The sequence below is a fragment of the Balearica regulorum genome, chromosome 5 (assembly GCF_011004875.1).
Source record: "Balearica regulorum gibbericeps isolate bBalReg1 chromosome 5, bBalReg1.pri, whole genome shotgun sequence".
In the NCBI taxonomy this organism is placed as follows: domain Eukaryota; kingdom Metazoa; phylum Chordata; class Aves; order Gruiformes; family Gruidae; genus Balearica; species Balearica regulorum.
This window is the reverse complement of record NC_046188.1, coordinates 6,135,809-6,152,799: the sequence shown is the minus strand read 5'-3', so window position 1 is coordinate 6,152,799 and position 16,991 is coordinate 6,135,809. Positions and strand designations below refer to the sequence as shown.

Sequence of the window (16,991 nt, the reverse complement as noted above, 5' to 3'; positions counted from 1 at the left end):
GGTGGTGCGAAACTGAGCCCATGGAAAGAGTGGAGACACCAGCAGAACAACCGGCATGAGAGATACCACTTAACACTTCTGGCGTGTGGTTTTCCAGGTGAAAACTTTCATGCACTGTTCCCAGGGTCCATGGTACATACAAACAGTTGGGGATAAAGTGGGCAGCACTTGGATCCTCCAAGCGCATAATTGGGGTGAGATACTGCCCTGCAGCGAAGCGCTGGTAGTGATCGTGTGTTCTTAGTGTTTTCTACCTGCAAAGTAAAATGAATTCATGACAGCACCTTAAATATAGGTGTTTTACTTGTGCATGAGACAGGTGAAACAAGCAGTCACCATCGCTCTGTTGAAGGGTGGTCACTAGTGAAGGCATAGCAATACAGCAGCGTCTGATGAGGTGACCATTCCCCACATGCAGCGTCTCCCACAGCAGATGCTAACGCTGCTGGAGCCATTCTGCCAACTTACACCTTTCTATGGACATTTTGCACCGTGTCCATTTTGTAAATGTAATCCAGGTCTATACCCGAGGCCACGTACTTCTCTGTTTAATCCAAAGTGACTCTACAGAGCCTACAGAAGCTAAGGTCTAGGAAAGCCCTGCCACAACTGCTGTGTGTTGCATATTCATGGAGCAGCAAGAGATCAGAACGACTGACTCCTCTGGAGTTTATCCAGAGCCGAGGTGGACCCAGGGCTGCAGCAGCTGGATCGAAATGGGGAACTATTGAAAGGCTCAGCAATGCTGGACAGTGTGGCTTGGCTCCTTGTAAAGATAGAGGCCAGAAGGAAACTTCAGATCTTCCTCCAGATCCAGATTTTTCCAAAGCTTGAGCATGCTTAGATCTGAAGGTCTGGCTTGGCCTTCTCTCTGCTGCTAACAGCATTCAGTGTGAAATGTACAGCATGCCGGAGAGCGCTAATGCCTTGCAGACCTGGGTTGTGTCATTCCCCGGTGTTATTTATACAAAACTATTTTAAAAAACAGGGTGAAACTTGTAGCAGTGGCTATGTGGAAGATTCATTTTATCTAATTTTATCCACCTACAAGCTGCATGCCTTACACTAGACACCCAACTTAGAGATGGTTGAAGTCTTCAAGGCTCCTTCACAATCAAAGGGCAGAGCCAAGCCTCTCTAGCAGGTAAGGTGTCTGTCCTAACCTCGACACCCATCCTGGGAAGAGCAAAATCACCTTCTAGCCATGTGTCCCTCTCCACCAGTCACACAGTCAGCTCTGAGAAGTTGCTTCTGCTAAACACTTGGGCAAATTAGGTAAGATGAGTCTTGTTGGTGTGACTAAAGAACGTCATTCCCATTTTCAGTAGTGACTCAGGCACCCCTAGCCGGATTGTAGCCCCAGCCCCAGCTGAGCACCAGGCAGTCACATCCCCCAGCGGGATGGGGAGGAGAATGGGAAGACAAAGGCAAAGCCTCGGGGGGGGGGGGTGGGGTAAGGACAGGTTACTGGGACAGCACGGGAGAGGGCAGCAACAACAATTCTGTACTTCACAGAATACACAAAACTGGTGACACCCAATGCAGTTTCTCACCCAGTGACCGTACAGCTCCGACCCGTCCCGAAGCCGGACCGTCCCCGAGCCACGCGCCCTGGAGCCGCATCTCCCCCTCCCCCCCCATTTTATATTGGGCGTGACATCACATGGTAGGGAACACTCCCTCTGGCTAGTTTGGGTCACCTGTTCTGGCTGTGTCCCATCCCGGCTTCTGGTGAGAATTAACTCTACTCTAGCCGAACCCAGTTAGATTCATCAGGAACCTAACAATACCAATAATGATTTACAGACTGTTAGGGTAAGGGATGCCAGGCTGTTCGCAGACTTTGGGTTCATTAGTCACGTAGCTGCCTGCATACTTTTGAAGAAGTTTCTTCCCTCTTTGGTGTCCCATGTCTAAAAAGCCTTGCGCACAAACCTGCACACAGCTATTCTATCCAAGGCAAGACGTAGGCTCTTTGGGGCAGAGCTGACTTGTCTGAGCAACACAGGGCACACCATCTCCCAGGTCTGGACGTTGAATACTACCATGATTCCATGAATGGGAAAGAAAGAACAAGTCTGGCAGGTGCCGATGAAGACCTCAGTGCATTTGTCACTCCCTCTTCAGTCACATCTTCCCTTCTCTGTGCACATCTGAGGAACTTCAGGTTTGGCCGGGAGCAGGCAGCACCCTGCCTCTAGCCCTATCTCCTGTTCTTCATGTCTGCTCCAGCAGGACTGCAGGAGATGATACTCCTCTCTCCACCTCGTGCCCTTCTAAGGAAAAGGAATTGGGCTGAATCCAAACAAGTCATGGGGAAAGCTGAAATGAAGCTTTCATGAAGTTCCTCACCCTCCACACGACGGACAGTGGTGTCCTTGGCAGAAATGAGCCAAAAATTGCAGAGAAGGCAGCAAAGCAGGCAATCGCCACAGAGGTACATCACGCCGTACAACAGCTCCTGTACCTGGCCTTGTTAGCATCAAAGTCCACATGCTCTGAGGCAGATCATCTGCCTTTCATTAGGTCTGGGATTATGCTGAGAGTGTCTCATTAGATCTCCAGCTCTGCCAAACCAACCCAACCGGCCCGCTCGGTGCAGCAGCAAAAGTGTCCTCTCCATCTGTACTACTGCTGCACGAGCCAGCACGGCTGCATGAAATCCAAGGTGGCCTGACAGTAGTTTCCTCTGTCAGCAAAATCCCAAGGAAGGAAAAAAAGGAAAAAGAAAATAAGAAAAAAAGCTGCAGGGGGAGCAAGCACAGCAACAAGCTGGATAATGAGCTGCAATTCAAAGCCAGGAGGATATCTGCTTATTCCCCTGATTTACCCACAGCATCTCAGAGCTTTCCGCTTTGCAACTCCCATCCCAATGCTCAGCGAGTAAATAAATACTCCCAGAAACGAACTGCAAACATTAGTCACTGCTAAACATTCTTGATTTCTGTGAGCTCTTTTCAATCACCCCAAGAAAGCTGAAATTATCTTTATTAAGATAATTGCCTCACTGTAGACAGTTTAGTCTGTCGTCTGCAAAATGAAGAATGACCAAAGGAGCTGAATCTGCTCCATGCCGCATCCTTGCGTCAGGGTGGGAGCCCGACGCGCTCGCTGCATGCTGACAGCGAGCCCTCCCTGCTGCCTGGCTGCCCACAAAGGCTGACGACGTCCCTTCAGAGGCTGCTTTCAGCACTCCCCCACTGCTCTCTTTCCACAGCCCTCCAGCCCCGAAGGAAATATTAAGTGTGAAATATTACAAACCAAAGAAAACCTTGCTTTAAAGGCAACACATTCAGGAAAAGGAATAAAAATAATAATCAAGGGGCACAGCTAGGAAGACGGCTTTGAAGGGCTGGTGGCATGCTCGTTAATACTGAACGTTTCTACCTCTCTGTCAGAGCAGGGAGGGATGGAACAGCCAGAAGGTCAAAGCTGAGTTGAGGAGTAACAGCCAGAGCACTTTGTACTCGAAACAAGGCTTGGCAAAACTCTGGGAAATCAAGATTTCTGTCAGACTTTGCAAACTATTTTTGTCACTGTTGTTGCTGGGCATTTGGAGACAAAATAATAGAGGTTGGGAGGAGAGGGAGGGCTGTAATTTAACTCAAGGACCTATGTCCTCTCCGAGGCTCAGAGGAATGGATGACCTGCAGATATTGCTTGTTGGCTTGCACACTGTGTAACATACCATCCACTGCCTCCCATTTCCTCTCTGCCTTTTGTTTGTTTTTTTTTTTTTTAGACAAGCTCCCTAGGCTGTGTTTTTGCTCTTTTTCTCCTAATCTTTGTTGTTTCAAAGATTGTTGGATCTTTTCTCTCTGCTCTGAAGAGCTATGTTATACTGAGAAGGAGCCAAATGCGTGCAAGCTGATTGCGGTATCTGAAGCAAACTGGAAATCCTCCCATCTAGACTGCTTTCAGGTGTCTGCTCCTCGGACCTGGTGCCGGGCACTGGCTTATTCTGCATCCATTGTATGGGATGAGCAGTTTGTACCATCATTCCCAAACCCACTGCAGCTACAACAAGGCAGGGGGTTTAAATAGTTTGAAGATCTGGTGTTTGTTACCCTGATGGCCTTAAAGGAGGTGGGTACCAAGTGGCCGTGCTCAGCAAGACCCTGGTGTCTTCTTCAACTGCTTCAAGCTGCACAAGGTCTGTGGGTGGTGGCATTGCTCAGAAAGCCATCATGTTGCACGCTGGCAGATCAACAAGCTCTGATCTGCTACGACCAGGTGGGAATGGTTTCACCCCGTGGTATTTGTCCTTTTTTCTGCCTTTATGCCTGAGGACACTGATTAGGAGCAGGCAGCACTGAACAGGGAGGCACTGAGCTCCTGTAGACCCTGGATTAAAAATAAGGCGAACGAAGAGACCTTGCTGCAATGTGCATCCACTGCTTCCAGGCGGTCTCCTCTGCTGGCTCAGCGCTCCCCGCAGGAACTGCTCATCATTAAACAGAAATGAATAACTAGTCCCTCCTTTCCTTTCCTTTCCTTTCCTTTCCTTTCCTTTCCTTTCCTTTCCTTTCCTTTCCTTTCCTTTCCTTTCCTTTCCTTTCCTTTCCTTTCCTTTCCTTTCCTTTCCTTTCCTTTCCTTTCCTTTCCTTTCCTTTCCTTTCCTTTCCCTCTTCCTTTTTTAATCCATTGCACAAGCATAGTCTGGAGAACATTTTCTACAGCTGCCTATGTGTCACCCGTCTATTTTCTCAGGTCCCTGGAAACAACAGGGCCTGGTGTTTGCTGTTGGAGGCCGGGGCGCAGCTCTGCCGTGCCATCTGTTCGGGGCAGTGGGACAGTCACACTCTCCTCCTCCTGCCTGGAAGTTGTGCAGTGGTTCTGAAAAGGGAGCCAGACGAGGTGGCCATGAGCATCCTGCAGTGGGGCAAGGGCTCCTTCCAGACCCCCAAAGAAGGGAGAAGGTGACCCACGGGAACCTTCTGCCTCTTGGGAAGCCACAGACGACTTGGTTTTGGCTGGGGCTCAATGACAACCAGCAGAGGTTGGTCTCCAAGGCTCAGATGTTCAACACGAATGATTCATCAGGGAGCTAATAAAATAATCGATGTTGGGGATAATGCCCTCAAGTAATTGATAACTGGGATCCTCCAGGTAACAGCTGGTGCTGACAAGTAATAATCGTCTGGCCAAGAGAAAATTGCCGCAGTGCAGATCACTGTCAAAGATGTCTGCTGCATGTGATAGATATCACTGGTGTGTCTCTCTCCATCTCCTGCTTCACCAATAGGGAGTAAATCCACTCTATTGGAAACCCCACGCCTGCTCCCCAATTACATCTACCGCAACTAGATAATTTTAGAGATTGCTCCCCAGCCACTACCTACCCTGAGCTTTACAAACAAAAATAATGATCACTGCTCCTTGTTTTATTACAGGTCTGTTGAGCTCAGAGACCTCAAAATGCCACCTTGCAAATATTAATTCATGATGCTTCACGTTTGCTTCTGGTGTCAAGGAAACGTTCACAACCATTTTCAGCTAATCATAAAAACAGAGGCTGTTCCTCACTGTTGTTCTCATAAAAAGTGCTTAGAAAAAGTTGACTAAGTCATGTGCTCCATGCATTGCAAATGTTGTCTTTATTTTTAAAAAGCATAACCACACACTCATATTTTTGTGCCCATTATAAATCAGCTCTGTTTGAAAACTAGACAAAAAACATCACATTGGTTTAGCCTCTGGGCTTTTCTTTTGTTTATCCACAGGTCTAGATAAACCATCGACTGCAGCGAAGGTTAAACACAACAAACCAGAGCAATGTTGTTCACCTGTTTAAATTAATTTGCCCTTACCCATGAATGCTGTTTGTGGCTTCCACGGCTGCAGGGCACTCCTGCACAGTAACCTTCAGTCTATACACTGCACCTGCCCTTATATCAAACACCTTGGGTAACCCCAGCTCCAGCAATTTAACCCAAATTCAGAGGGCAAAGGGGCAATTGCACCTTCAGTTGAAACATCTGGAATGCATCAAGCTGCCAGCAGTCCCCTTGCACTCTTAGCCCAAAGTGCTACATGTGATCATGTAGTTAGGGCCCAGTTCAACAAAAGCACCTAAGCCTGAGCCTAATTTTAAGTTAACTTTGTGCCAAGTACTCTGCCGAGTAGGGGTGGGTGCTTGCGTGCCCTGCTAATAGAAACCATGTGTGTGCAGGCAGACAGAGGAGCCTGTGACTCGATGATTTTTCCAGCCACTTGTCAATCATGTGTTTCCCTCTGCAAATTCGCCAGTGACAAACCTAGCGCCCAAAACACACGGATCCTTCACAGTCGCTTATTTATGGTGCTAAGGCTCTAAATTGGTACTTGGTAAATCTCCTTTGCGAGGGAGCTGGGTCAGCGCTGCCAATATTATAATACAGCCTAATCATTTATCAGTTCTCCCCTTCACACCATTTTTCCTCGTCTAACAGCTCCGGCTTTTGGCGCTGAATACTAATGTCACAGGCTCATCAGTATGCTGGAGGGCTGCATGTGCATCTCAGCCACGCACACTGATAGCATGAAATCCATGCAGGGCATAATGAAAATTCACACACAGCTCCATAATACCATCAGCATACTTTAGAGCCTCTTACCTATCCCTGACATAAAAAGCTGGCCCCAGATGTCCCATGGATTTGGCCCTGCCACACTCATCACCACAGACAGACAAATCTCCTTTGTGAAAAGCAGGTGAGCTGCCCAGGGGAAAAAAAAAAAAAAGTCCTTTCCAGGCTGGCTCTACCTTTCCCATTTCTTATGCAAACCTTTCATTTACACAGCTTCTCCTGCTGTCGCACTGAAAGCATGACCTTGAGCAAAAATTCTTTGCCCTTCTTAAGGCACCTAGCAAGCTCCTGAAAGCACAGAAGGCCACACAGGGAACTGCAGGAGATCAGCACCCCTGTGGGGTGTGGGATGGGATACAAACCAAGGCAGCAACCACCTTGTCTGGACCAGTGGGGTCTACCACTCCCTCCTCCAAGAACGGCATTTGTCTGGATTTCATATTTTTATCACTGTATTTCCATTCCTTGTGGCATGTCCCTGTCCAGGCAAAAGGTCCATGCTGTGTTTGGGGCAGAAGCCCTGCAAGTGTCACCTCCACCCAGGAGCAATGGGGCTGGGGGGCTCCTTCCCTCCACTGCATTTCTGGGTTTGCTCCATAGCACTGAGTACTGACACAATGTCTCTAAATGCAAATGGCAAGATCCTCACTCAGAGGGGTAGATCCTGACCACACAGGGAAGCTATCCAAAATCTAACCCAACCTGCCCATCCATAACCAGTAACCAGTGAACCTGGCTTGGGGTGGAGAGGCAGCCTCAGGTCTGTAAGGACGGACACCTGAGTCCCGTTCCGTTTCTCCTTAGACACCTGCACCAGTCTTAACACCACCCACCCCCCCAATTTATCTGCTTGCCTGAGTCAGGACTCTCATAATGATTATATTACAGAAATAACAGAGAGGAGAGCAAAACCTCATGGTCCCAGGCACTGAGCAACGGGATGGGGACAGATGATCCGTGCCCCAACGCCCTTATAGTATGGCTGGGTGAGAGAGAAAAGCTAGAGTGGAAACAGAGGGAAAAGATGTACCTAAAATCACCCAGTAAGGTAGCGGCAGTGCTGAGAACAGATCCCGCTCCCAGCCCTGGGCTCAGCACCCTACTGACCTGCCCATGTCACCTCTCATTTCAGAGGAATTCAGAAAAGAAACCAAATGTAACACAGAAATAAAACACACGGGGCTAGTTAGCTGTCTCCTCGTTATATCGCTCTGTACTAATTGTCTGCTCCAGCGTCGGGGCTCTCTCTTTTCATCCGTACATACAATATATCCACTGTTATCCCCTCTGACTGCAGTCGCATGACCCAACCATGAAAAAATGGTTCTGATTCATTTACATTAAAGATGTGGATATTTTAAGGGGCATAGAAGACCTTCTCTCGTGATTGTTAAATGTCCACAGTGAAGCACACACAGTATAAGCCACTGGGTCATGAAATGTAGCATTTCTTTCATTCTTATCTCCTTTCTCCAGCTTGCCAGAACACTGCAAGCTATCATATTGATATATATGCAGCAAAATCTCTGTCCCAGAATGGGGGGAAAAAAAAAAAAATTGCCTTTAAACAACGTTGGCTTTTGCCAGTGAAATGCATGGCTACAACTGCAGAAAACCCAACACAGGTTATTACAAATATTAAATATGAGTAACCAAAGGATAACAAGAAAGTGCAGCTGTGAGCATCGTCTCGATAATTTGCAGCAAGCTGTGTGGTGCCATAGGGAAGCGAACATAGCTGGCACGTGGATGCACAGACCGGAGTTTTCTGGGCAAGCTGAAATAAAATCAAATAAGATAGAGAAAACAGGTTATTCTGCAACCAGACTTCAGACTCAGTTCCTCAATTAGCTTTCTGATGAAGCATTGCCTTTACTTTGAACCCACTCCTGGGGGAACCGGCATACAGCTGATGTATCTGATGTGCAGACCACTCTCACGTGCTGGAAATGCCTATTTACAAGCAAGGCAGATCAGAGGAAGAAAATTACGATCTCAGCCTCCCGCTCCCAGCCCTGCCAGCTCTCCTCTGCCTCCCGCTCGCTGTGCAAAGCCTCTGACCCGACTTTTCTTGCACTATGCCTGAGCAGTCAGCGAAGACTTCACTGCCACAAGTGCTGTCTGGGTCAAGGGATCGGTCGCCTCAAACCCACACACACATCCCACAGACCTTGGAGAAAACAGGAATGTAGTCTTGAAAGTCAACTGCAGGTACTAAAAAGACCTTCAGGAGTGGTGTCCGGCTGACAGCAGAACCGGCGTCTGCAGGAGGCACAGCAAATCACAGCAGCGGAGGGACCTGTCCCCAGGCTGGGGACATAAGGGACCTCAGGCATCTATTAATGAGACCTAATAATATAGTATCCATACACGGAGCGATCAGTCGTGTGTTCTGCAGCCATCATGCACTGCAGTCTATCTTTATAAATTCGCCTCTATTTCCCCTTTTGTAAGGGAAGAGGAGGAGAGTCTCTAGCTCATTCCCACATCTTAGAGAAAAAATCCTATATTATTAATATGGTCATCTGTCATGCTGCCTGCTCTGTAAGAAATGCACTTCTTTTAACACAGAAAGCAATCCTTTCCTATGGAAAGGAAACAAATGTAATCACTACTAAGTATCACTAGTACTTCTTGGCTTTTGTATCTGGGGCCCTGAACATCTTGATATTCTTCATGGATTTTCAGCGCTGACCAAAAGTTCAACTCACTGCAAGTGAAATTTCTGGAGGAAGCTGGGAGTGTCCCATCTGAAAGCTATAAAGAGCTCCATGAAAAACAACAGAAAACACTCATACGCCTGCAACAGATTTATTTGTTGGATTAAGAAAGTCTTCCCTAAAGTTGCATTTTATGTCCCAAACTCGGGAAAGCATCCCCAACCAGGATATCACTCAAACACATGATTAATTTTAAAGCAGACATGCCAAATACACAATCTGTTGGCCATCTCCAACCTGCACAATACATTCACCATGCACTATGTGTCATACTCTCCATAACTATATTTTCATTCCATAAATTATTTTTCTTGCATTCCTGACTGCAAAGACCAGCGACCTGATGAAACCAGCGCAGCAGCATCTGTCTGGCTGTGTGAGCAACCAGCAGCAATGATGCTGAGTTGCAAATACCATGGACCCCCTCCTTTCAGATGGAAGCCAGAAGTCATCCTTCTCATCCCACACAGTGAATCTGGGTCAGTACTCCCAAATTCCTGCTTTGTACCCACCATGGTTCCTCTGGATCTCAAAAGGGGATCTCACTCCTACCAACCTCTCTGGGCTCTCCAGAAAGTGTCCTGCTTACTGCAAGCACCCCAGTCCATGCCTTGTGCTCCCAGGGGAATTTGGCTGCAAATTCTCCATCTGCAGCATAGCTCAAATGTCTTTCCTGAAAGAAGACCCCCCAAAAAGAAGAATTTAACCAGCTATCTAAAGAAAGAAAGGAGGAATGCAGAGAATGAATCCACCAACATCAAAACCCAGGAAGCTGCCTTTTAGCCACCGAGAAAATCTCACTGATAGACTTGATTTTTCTCACCCCAGCCGGGAGTAATGTTTTCTTTCCTTTTTTTTCTCCCCCCCCCCCCCCCTCCCCCCCCGGTTTGCTGAATGTGTTCATTCTACAGGGTTTTTTTTTTTTTTTTTAAAAAAAAGACAACAGACATTCATGGCTCCCAGCTGTCAAAAGCCACAAAATGCCTGAGGCTGTCTGTCTTCTTGCAAATGCTGAAGTAGTTTTCCTGTAGTGTATGTTCTCATTAATCAAGTTTCAGACTCGGCTCAGTCTATATCGCTGCCTGTAAGATGAGAGAGACACTTTAGGGTCAGTAATGTAATACAGCATCACCAAACCTACCCCGGCATTGTCGGACACAAACGTGTCAGCTGGGCTCTTCTCCCACTGAAGTCAGTGGGATGTTTTTCTTTTAATGATGTGGCTCAATTCAAAGCCAGGATCAATGACAGAAGAATAGAGATAATACCTACAGATTGGAGGACCGTTTCTTTGAACATCATCACGAGAAGAAAGCATAGCCTCAGACCTATGAAAATTAAATAGTTGTGGTGGGTTGACTTAACTCCATCTCAGCCAGACCTAATACAATAGTGTTTAATTTCCACTGAACCACTAGACACGGGCCTGGCTGGTGACTGGTGGTGTTCCCTGAGCTCCTCTTGCTGAAGTGCAAGAGCAAACAGGGTCCTGGGATGGGGATATGTGTGGGGTGCCGAGAGGGAGAACAGCCCATTCACCATTTGCTTCTGGGAAAACATATCCATGCCTGGGGTTCTCACTTCAAAAAGAAAGTTGAAAAGCTGTAAATGCTTCAGGGAAGAGCACTAAAAATGGGAAAAGCCAGTCTTGAGTGAGGTTAGAAAGTCAATCTGCTCGCCTAATGCAACAGACAGTTCAAAGGTGCCGACGCTGAGGCCCGTAACTATTGCAAGAAGAGACATTTTCCAGTATTGGAGCCTCTTCTGACTGGCAGAGGCAGAATCACGTCACACGGCTGCAGGTTTGGGCTTGAAGACATTCGAACTGGAAATACAGAGCTACAGAAATTGAACAGTAGCAATCATGAAGAAGTGGAACGATCTCACCAGCATCCTGGCAAGCTCACGGAACCTCGTATGCTCCCGCTTAGCCAGCGGCTGGGCAGAGATGGTGCAGCTCTGGCATGCACCGTGCCCGTGAAACCCTCTCATCTTGCTCACGGCCATGGGGATTGAACAAGTTAAAACTGAGGCCAGCAATGAGCAAGCAGTGACGTGACCCACCGCTCACTGCCAGCTCAGCAACGTCGCCCACGGGGCTAACCTACCCAACGCGGGCTGCAGCAATTGGACGTAATTGCCCCTTCTTGACGTTCTCACCTCCAGAGAAGCCACAAAAGGGCCTCCCACATCTCCGGCAGCGGCAGAGGACCTGGCCCTCGTGTGGGAGCCCGACAGGCTGCTTGCGAGGCTCCTCTTGGCCAACGTGAAGGATTACCTTCACTCTGGTAATGAGATATTTCACTTCTTGCACTTCTCTCCTTTAAGTCAGGTGGAGGGTCAAGGCAGGACAGCTTCACCATGAAGCATTTGTCACATGTCAATATTCAATTAATGGCTGTGAAAATGTACATCTGGAGTCTGGTGGCAGCCAAATGACATGAGGGTCACCACAGAAAGACAAGGAGCAGAAAAGGGAAGAAGCAATAAATACAGGCAGAGTCCTGCACGTGCTCCTGGGAGAAAAATGACTTTTCTCCACCTCATTTCATTCACAAAGATGCTTTTGCTTAGAAGGTTTCTATCTTATCTCATCATTCAGGTCATCTTTTAACTGCTGATAATTTTAATTTCAGCAGGCACTTAATGTGCTAATCAAAACTGATGGCTCTCAGCAGGACAGAAAACCCCAAGCATTGATGTGATTATTGGTCTTCTAAAGAAAAAAACTAGCATGTAAAAAAACACCAAGCCACACTTTTGTGTAGGGATTATTTACTGCTCTCTTCAATCCACATGCTAATTCACCCACATTGGTCTGCTTTATACCCAGGGTTATCCAGGCACACATTACTTCATCTGCTGCATCCCAGAGCAGCAGGGACGTAGCACAGGGCAAACAGTAATGGGAGCTCCCTGTTTCTTGTGCCACTAACCACAGGTCTTCTGCTTCTTAGAAGCTGACAGTCAGGCCAAAATCCCACACCTGCAACCCCAACAGGTGCCCACAAGGACTGCACACCTATTCCTTTCAGGAGCAGGGCTTGATGTGGGGTGAGGGTGCAGATGTGGCCCAGACATTCAGGACAGTAAAGGCACCTTGGGCAGAAATTTGCTTTCCTCAGATTCCCATTCCAGCTGTGGGGCTGGGGACCCAGCTGAGGAGGTGCCTTCAGGATGGGATCCATGTCCCCTACCCCTGCCTTGCTGCAACCTCCTGTGGGTGGACTCACAACTAAGGAGAAGAGAAATTTCTCCTCTCCTTTCCCTGAGTCAGGCTTGTAAAATACGGCCTCTTGGAGAGACCAGCACGCTAATAAATCCTAACCTGCCTGGGTGACGCATGGTTGCATGATACGATCAGTCCCGGAGGGAGGCAATCACTGCCTGACAAGATTAAACTGACGGGCCACAGTGGGTGGGCAGGATAGGGAAGCTCCCAAGCAATGGTCCAAGCCTCCCTCCAGCCCCTTCACATGCAGCGGTGCTCCCCGAGCAGCCCAGTGTTTGACAGAGGAGGCGACTGCAGCAAAGACTGCAACCAACTCACCCAAAGCAAAGCAGCCTCTTCTCCAGTCAGGAGCAGACTTCAGGATTGATCCCAAGACCGAGGGTGGCATCTTTGCTCCCTCATAGCTTGGATATGCAGCATCCCCTGATCAGCAAAGTCTGGACTCCAGAAACTACTCCACGGTCTCCCAGGATGGTTCAGATAAAAGAAGCATGGATAAAAGCAGTAAAATTTCTCCCAGGTTCCAAGATAACTCTTGCAGCAATGATGTCTCTGCGCTGCTTTCCTCCCCAGTATCACCAGTCCCTGTTGATAACCAAACCGCTGTGCCAAGGCAGCTCACACCCGAAAGCCACACAGCCTCAATGCACTCAGGAGAAGGAGCATCCCAAAACCAGACAGCAGAACAAGACACCGCACAGCCAGTTCCACTCCAAACCACCCTAGATCCCAACAGACTCGTGCAAAGCCCATGCTGGAGGTAGCTCAGTGCAGAGCCCAAGGCATGTGTCTGTGCAAGGTTGAGGGCTGGAGCAACATGGCTTGAGCAGTCAAGTCTGGTGCTCCAGGACATGATAACACAGAGCAGACAGCATTAATCCAGGTGGCATTGAACTGGATTGTTGTCTGCCAAGCAGCACATAGTCCAGCAGCACTGACTAGCTCATTAGAAGGTATGAATCATAGAATCACAGAATGGTTTGGGTTGGAAGGGACCTTAAAGCCCATCTAGTTCCAACCCCCCTGCCATGGGCAGGGACACCCTCCACTAGCCCAGGTTGCCCAAAGTCCCATCCAACCTGGCCTTGAACACTTCCAGGGAGGGGGCATCCACAGCTTCTCTGGGTAATCTGTCCCTACAGCCAACCCCTTACACCCAGCATGTGGCATCCCTGCCTGCTCATGCTCAGCCTCAAGCCTGCTATGTGGCCATCCTTGGCAGGGTCCAGCAGCCCCCTCTGAGGTAGTTTTCATGGAGATATGCAGAGAAAAACAGCCACTTCTGCAACATTATCTTCTTCTCTGTCTACCTACCGACAGCAAATTTCGGAACTCAGTGCTCAGGCAGCAGTGCACAAGGGCATCTGTGGCATAAGTGAGTTTTGAGATGCTCAGCTGGCAGCCTCTTTGTGGAAATACTACAATTCCTTATCAGCCTGGGTCCTCTTGTGTTTCGTCTTTCAAAGAAATTCAATTAACCTGCTTCCCTTTGTACTTAGTACTTCTAACGCCAAAGAGCATCACCTGGAAGACCTTTTATAGGCACAATAAATGCCATGGCAACTGCAAAGATATTTCCAAGAAATCCCAGCTGCAGCCTTTGGACTGCAAGTCCAGGAGACATTTCCCACATCATAATTTCTCTCTTTCAGTATCCTCTGTTTCTGGGGAAGTATTGACTAAGTGTTAAGCCTCCAGACTGAATTTCTGATTTGATCTCTTGAAAGAGCAAGAACCCATCATTTCAATTTATCTGGAAATGCTTGTACAGAAACACTGATCACTGTGATTAATTGGCACATCTGCGGGAGCATCCTGTTCAGGAAAAAATTAGACTCAGTTCTACATGGGTTATTTACGACCCAGCTGCTCCAGCCATTAAAATTGCCCTGAATATCTGCTTTCCCTGCCACAGTTTGAACAAGCAGATTAGTCCCTGAAATCACAAACCCCCGTGTTTTCCAGCTCAGTACAGCTCATCGCAAAATAAAGGCCCTGCCTCAATAAATAGCGCTGTTAAGGGCACTCCTGCTGGAACGAGCCTTCCTTAGCAATGCTTCGACTCCGGAAAGAGCCTGTTCTGAGCACTAAAGAAATCCATCAGAAACAACCTTGGAATTTGTATGTTTATATCTGTGTAGCTGTGGAAACACAGTGGGAGAGGGCTGTTTTTTTGTTTTGCGAGGCAAATAGAAAATCTATGATACTCTTCGATATTCCAAGGCTTCCCTCCCCTCCCCTTGCAAGCAAATGGCTCTCACCCAAGCTGGGGTTTTGTTATAAACACCTCCCCTGCCCCAGCATAGAGCAATCCAGTGTTGAGCATGTTCCTTGGTGTCCTCACCCCTAATTGCTCTCAGACTGTTGCAAAACATCGTTGTGTTCCCGGCTGGATACAACAACCTGAGGGTTGGCTTTGGAAGAGATGGGGCTGACCCCCAGTCTTGCTGCATCCACACTCCAGTGGGGTGTCTGGGAGACACACAAGGAGCCTCGTTGAGAGATGAATCACCTGTTCCTTGGGATGAAATAGGTTCTTTTCTCTACAGCTTGCAGGAGGTACTGCTGAGACGGCAGAGAGGCTGGAGAGCACAGTGCAAAGCATCTGCTGAGGCATGTCTCTGGCTGGATCCTCACACAAACAAGTGCCCCAAAACTATCCACAGGAATAATTTAGCTTATCTTTTTCATTTTCACTGCTTCCCTTTTTTCTCTCACTGCTCCTGCTCCTGTCCCTACCTCCTTTGCACCACTGCTGGGAGGCTCCCTGCTGCCTAATTTCCTTTCAAACCTGCAGCCCAGCCTCAAAGGGGTGAAGCCTGAGAAGCACTGAACTGTTCTGCCCAACAAGTCACCATACTGTCCCACCACCAAAAAGATCTTTTCCCAGCAGAGCAAGTCCCCTTTGCATCTCTGCTTTCTCCCTCCTTTGAGTCAGGACTCCTGCAATGGGAGCAGACAGACTCCGTCCTACTGCCAACTCAAGCATTCATCAGCATTTGAGTAACCTCCTTCCTGGCATAGAAAAACCTCCATCCAGACCTCTGTAGGGCAGTGATCAGCTCACAGACACCCATGCCACAACCCCCTCACAAAACCCCATTTAAAACTACCTACTATTTACATCATGTCAAAATTTCTTTCCCAAATACCTGCACAGCACCAAACGTGCCAATCCCAGCTGGAGCCTTGAGCACCACTGTAATGTTAATAATAGGCACAGCCTATTAGTGCAACCCAGCTATTGCATATTGCCGTACACACAAGCTTCTCTTTAATGATGTCTGCGTGCACAAGGTGTTATTCCCTGCAGCAACTCCAGTGAACAAAGTAACCTGGGGCAGTAAAACATGCTAGTCTAAGGTAGGGTTAAGTAGCTGATGATAAACTATCATCACCACCATAATCGAAACCCACGCACGCAGCACCAGATGTATTCAGCATCCTGCAAGCAAAGGCTCCAGGCCAGCACTTAGTGCCTTCTGAGCCAAAGGGTTTTCCCAGAACTAGGCTGAGCCTGGAATAAGTCTTGGGAAGGGAACTGCTCCTTGTGGCAGGACTACCCTCCAAGTGAGGGCATGGAACACCACCAGAAAAGGGGCATGGGACTGGCATTGTCCTCCATTGGCAATGCAGGAGCAGAGGCTCCCTGCTGCCAAAACACCCAAGCAAGCTGTGGGGAGGAGAAGTTGCTCCATCAGAGGGGATTTTCCAGACCATCTGTTGTAACCGCACTGTCAGCCTCAGCCGTGAAGGAGGCAGGCCCCAGGGCTGGAGGCTTCCCACTGCTGTTGTGTTCATTAGGAGGAAAAGTGTTGTTAAGTGGTGGTTAGTGATCAGCCGGGAGGCAAGGTGCTGCCCAGAGAAAGGCTTTGCTGGATGCAGGGGTGCGACCACATTGGGGGCTCTGGATTCCTGCCATTGCCACTTTGTACAAGTCTCTTTGTGGTCAGATACCAGACCACAGTGCTCCCCAGGAGCATTTAACAGCCACAATCTTTGCACATGGTTTCTGCCCCTGGTTGCAGCACGGGTGAGGAAGGGAATAACCCTGGGAGCAATCTGCAGTTTTTTGGGGGCAACAGAGGCAGAGGAGACCCCCATGCCCATGCTGGATGTTATCGTTGGCCTCCTGCTGCCGATACAGCACATGCTCTGCCACTCCTGCATTTCACAGGGATGAGATACAAAGGATACGTGAGGGAAATGAGGGCAATTAGGGAGACAAGTCCATTGCTGTGCTCTTTGCATCTGGGCTGCGGCAGGAGAACCAGAGTGTTTGTGTGCTGGGGCACAGATGGGCATCATTGATTTCATCCATGCCGGGCATAGAGCTGTGGCATTAGGCTGCTGGTCCGTAAGGCTGCTGGATGCTTCCAAGTCACAAACCCTGTTTTCATGTGCCCTGGATGGTGCTCCCTGCACGTGTCATCTCCCTGAGGTGGGTGTGAAAACTGTTGGTTATAGCAG

General features: G+C 48.4%; 1 long non-coding RNA gene across 1 annotated transcript in view; it reads right to left on the bottom strand.

Annotated features, from left to right (window-relative positions):
• Positions 1-3,433, bottom strand: part of LOC142601970 (uncharacterized) — a 70,144-nt gene extending 66,711 nt beyond the window's left edge. The window contains exon 1 of the long non-coding RNA XR_012835531.1: positions 3,388-3,433. This is a non-coding gene — a long non-coding RNA (uncharacterized LOC142601970). The remainder of the gene's footprint in view (positions 1-3,387) is intronic.
• Positions 3,434-16,991: the final 13,558 nt, after the last annotated feature.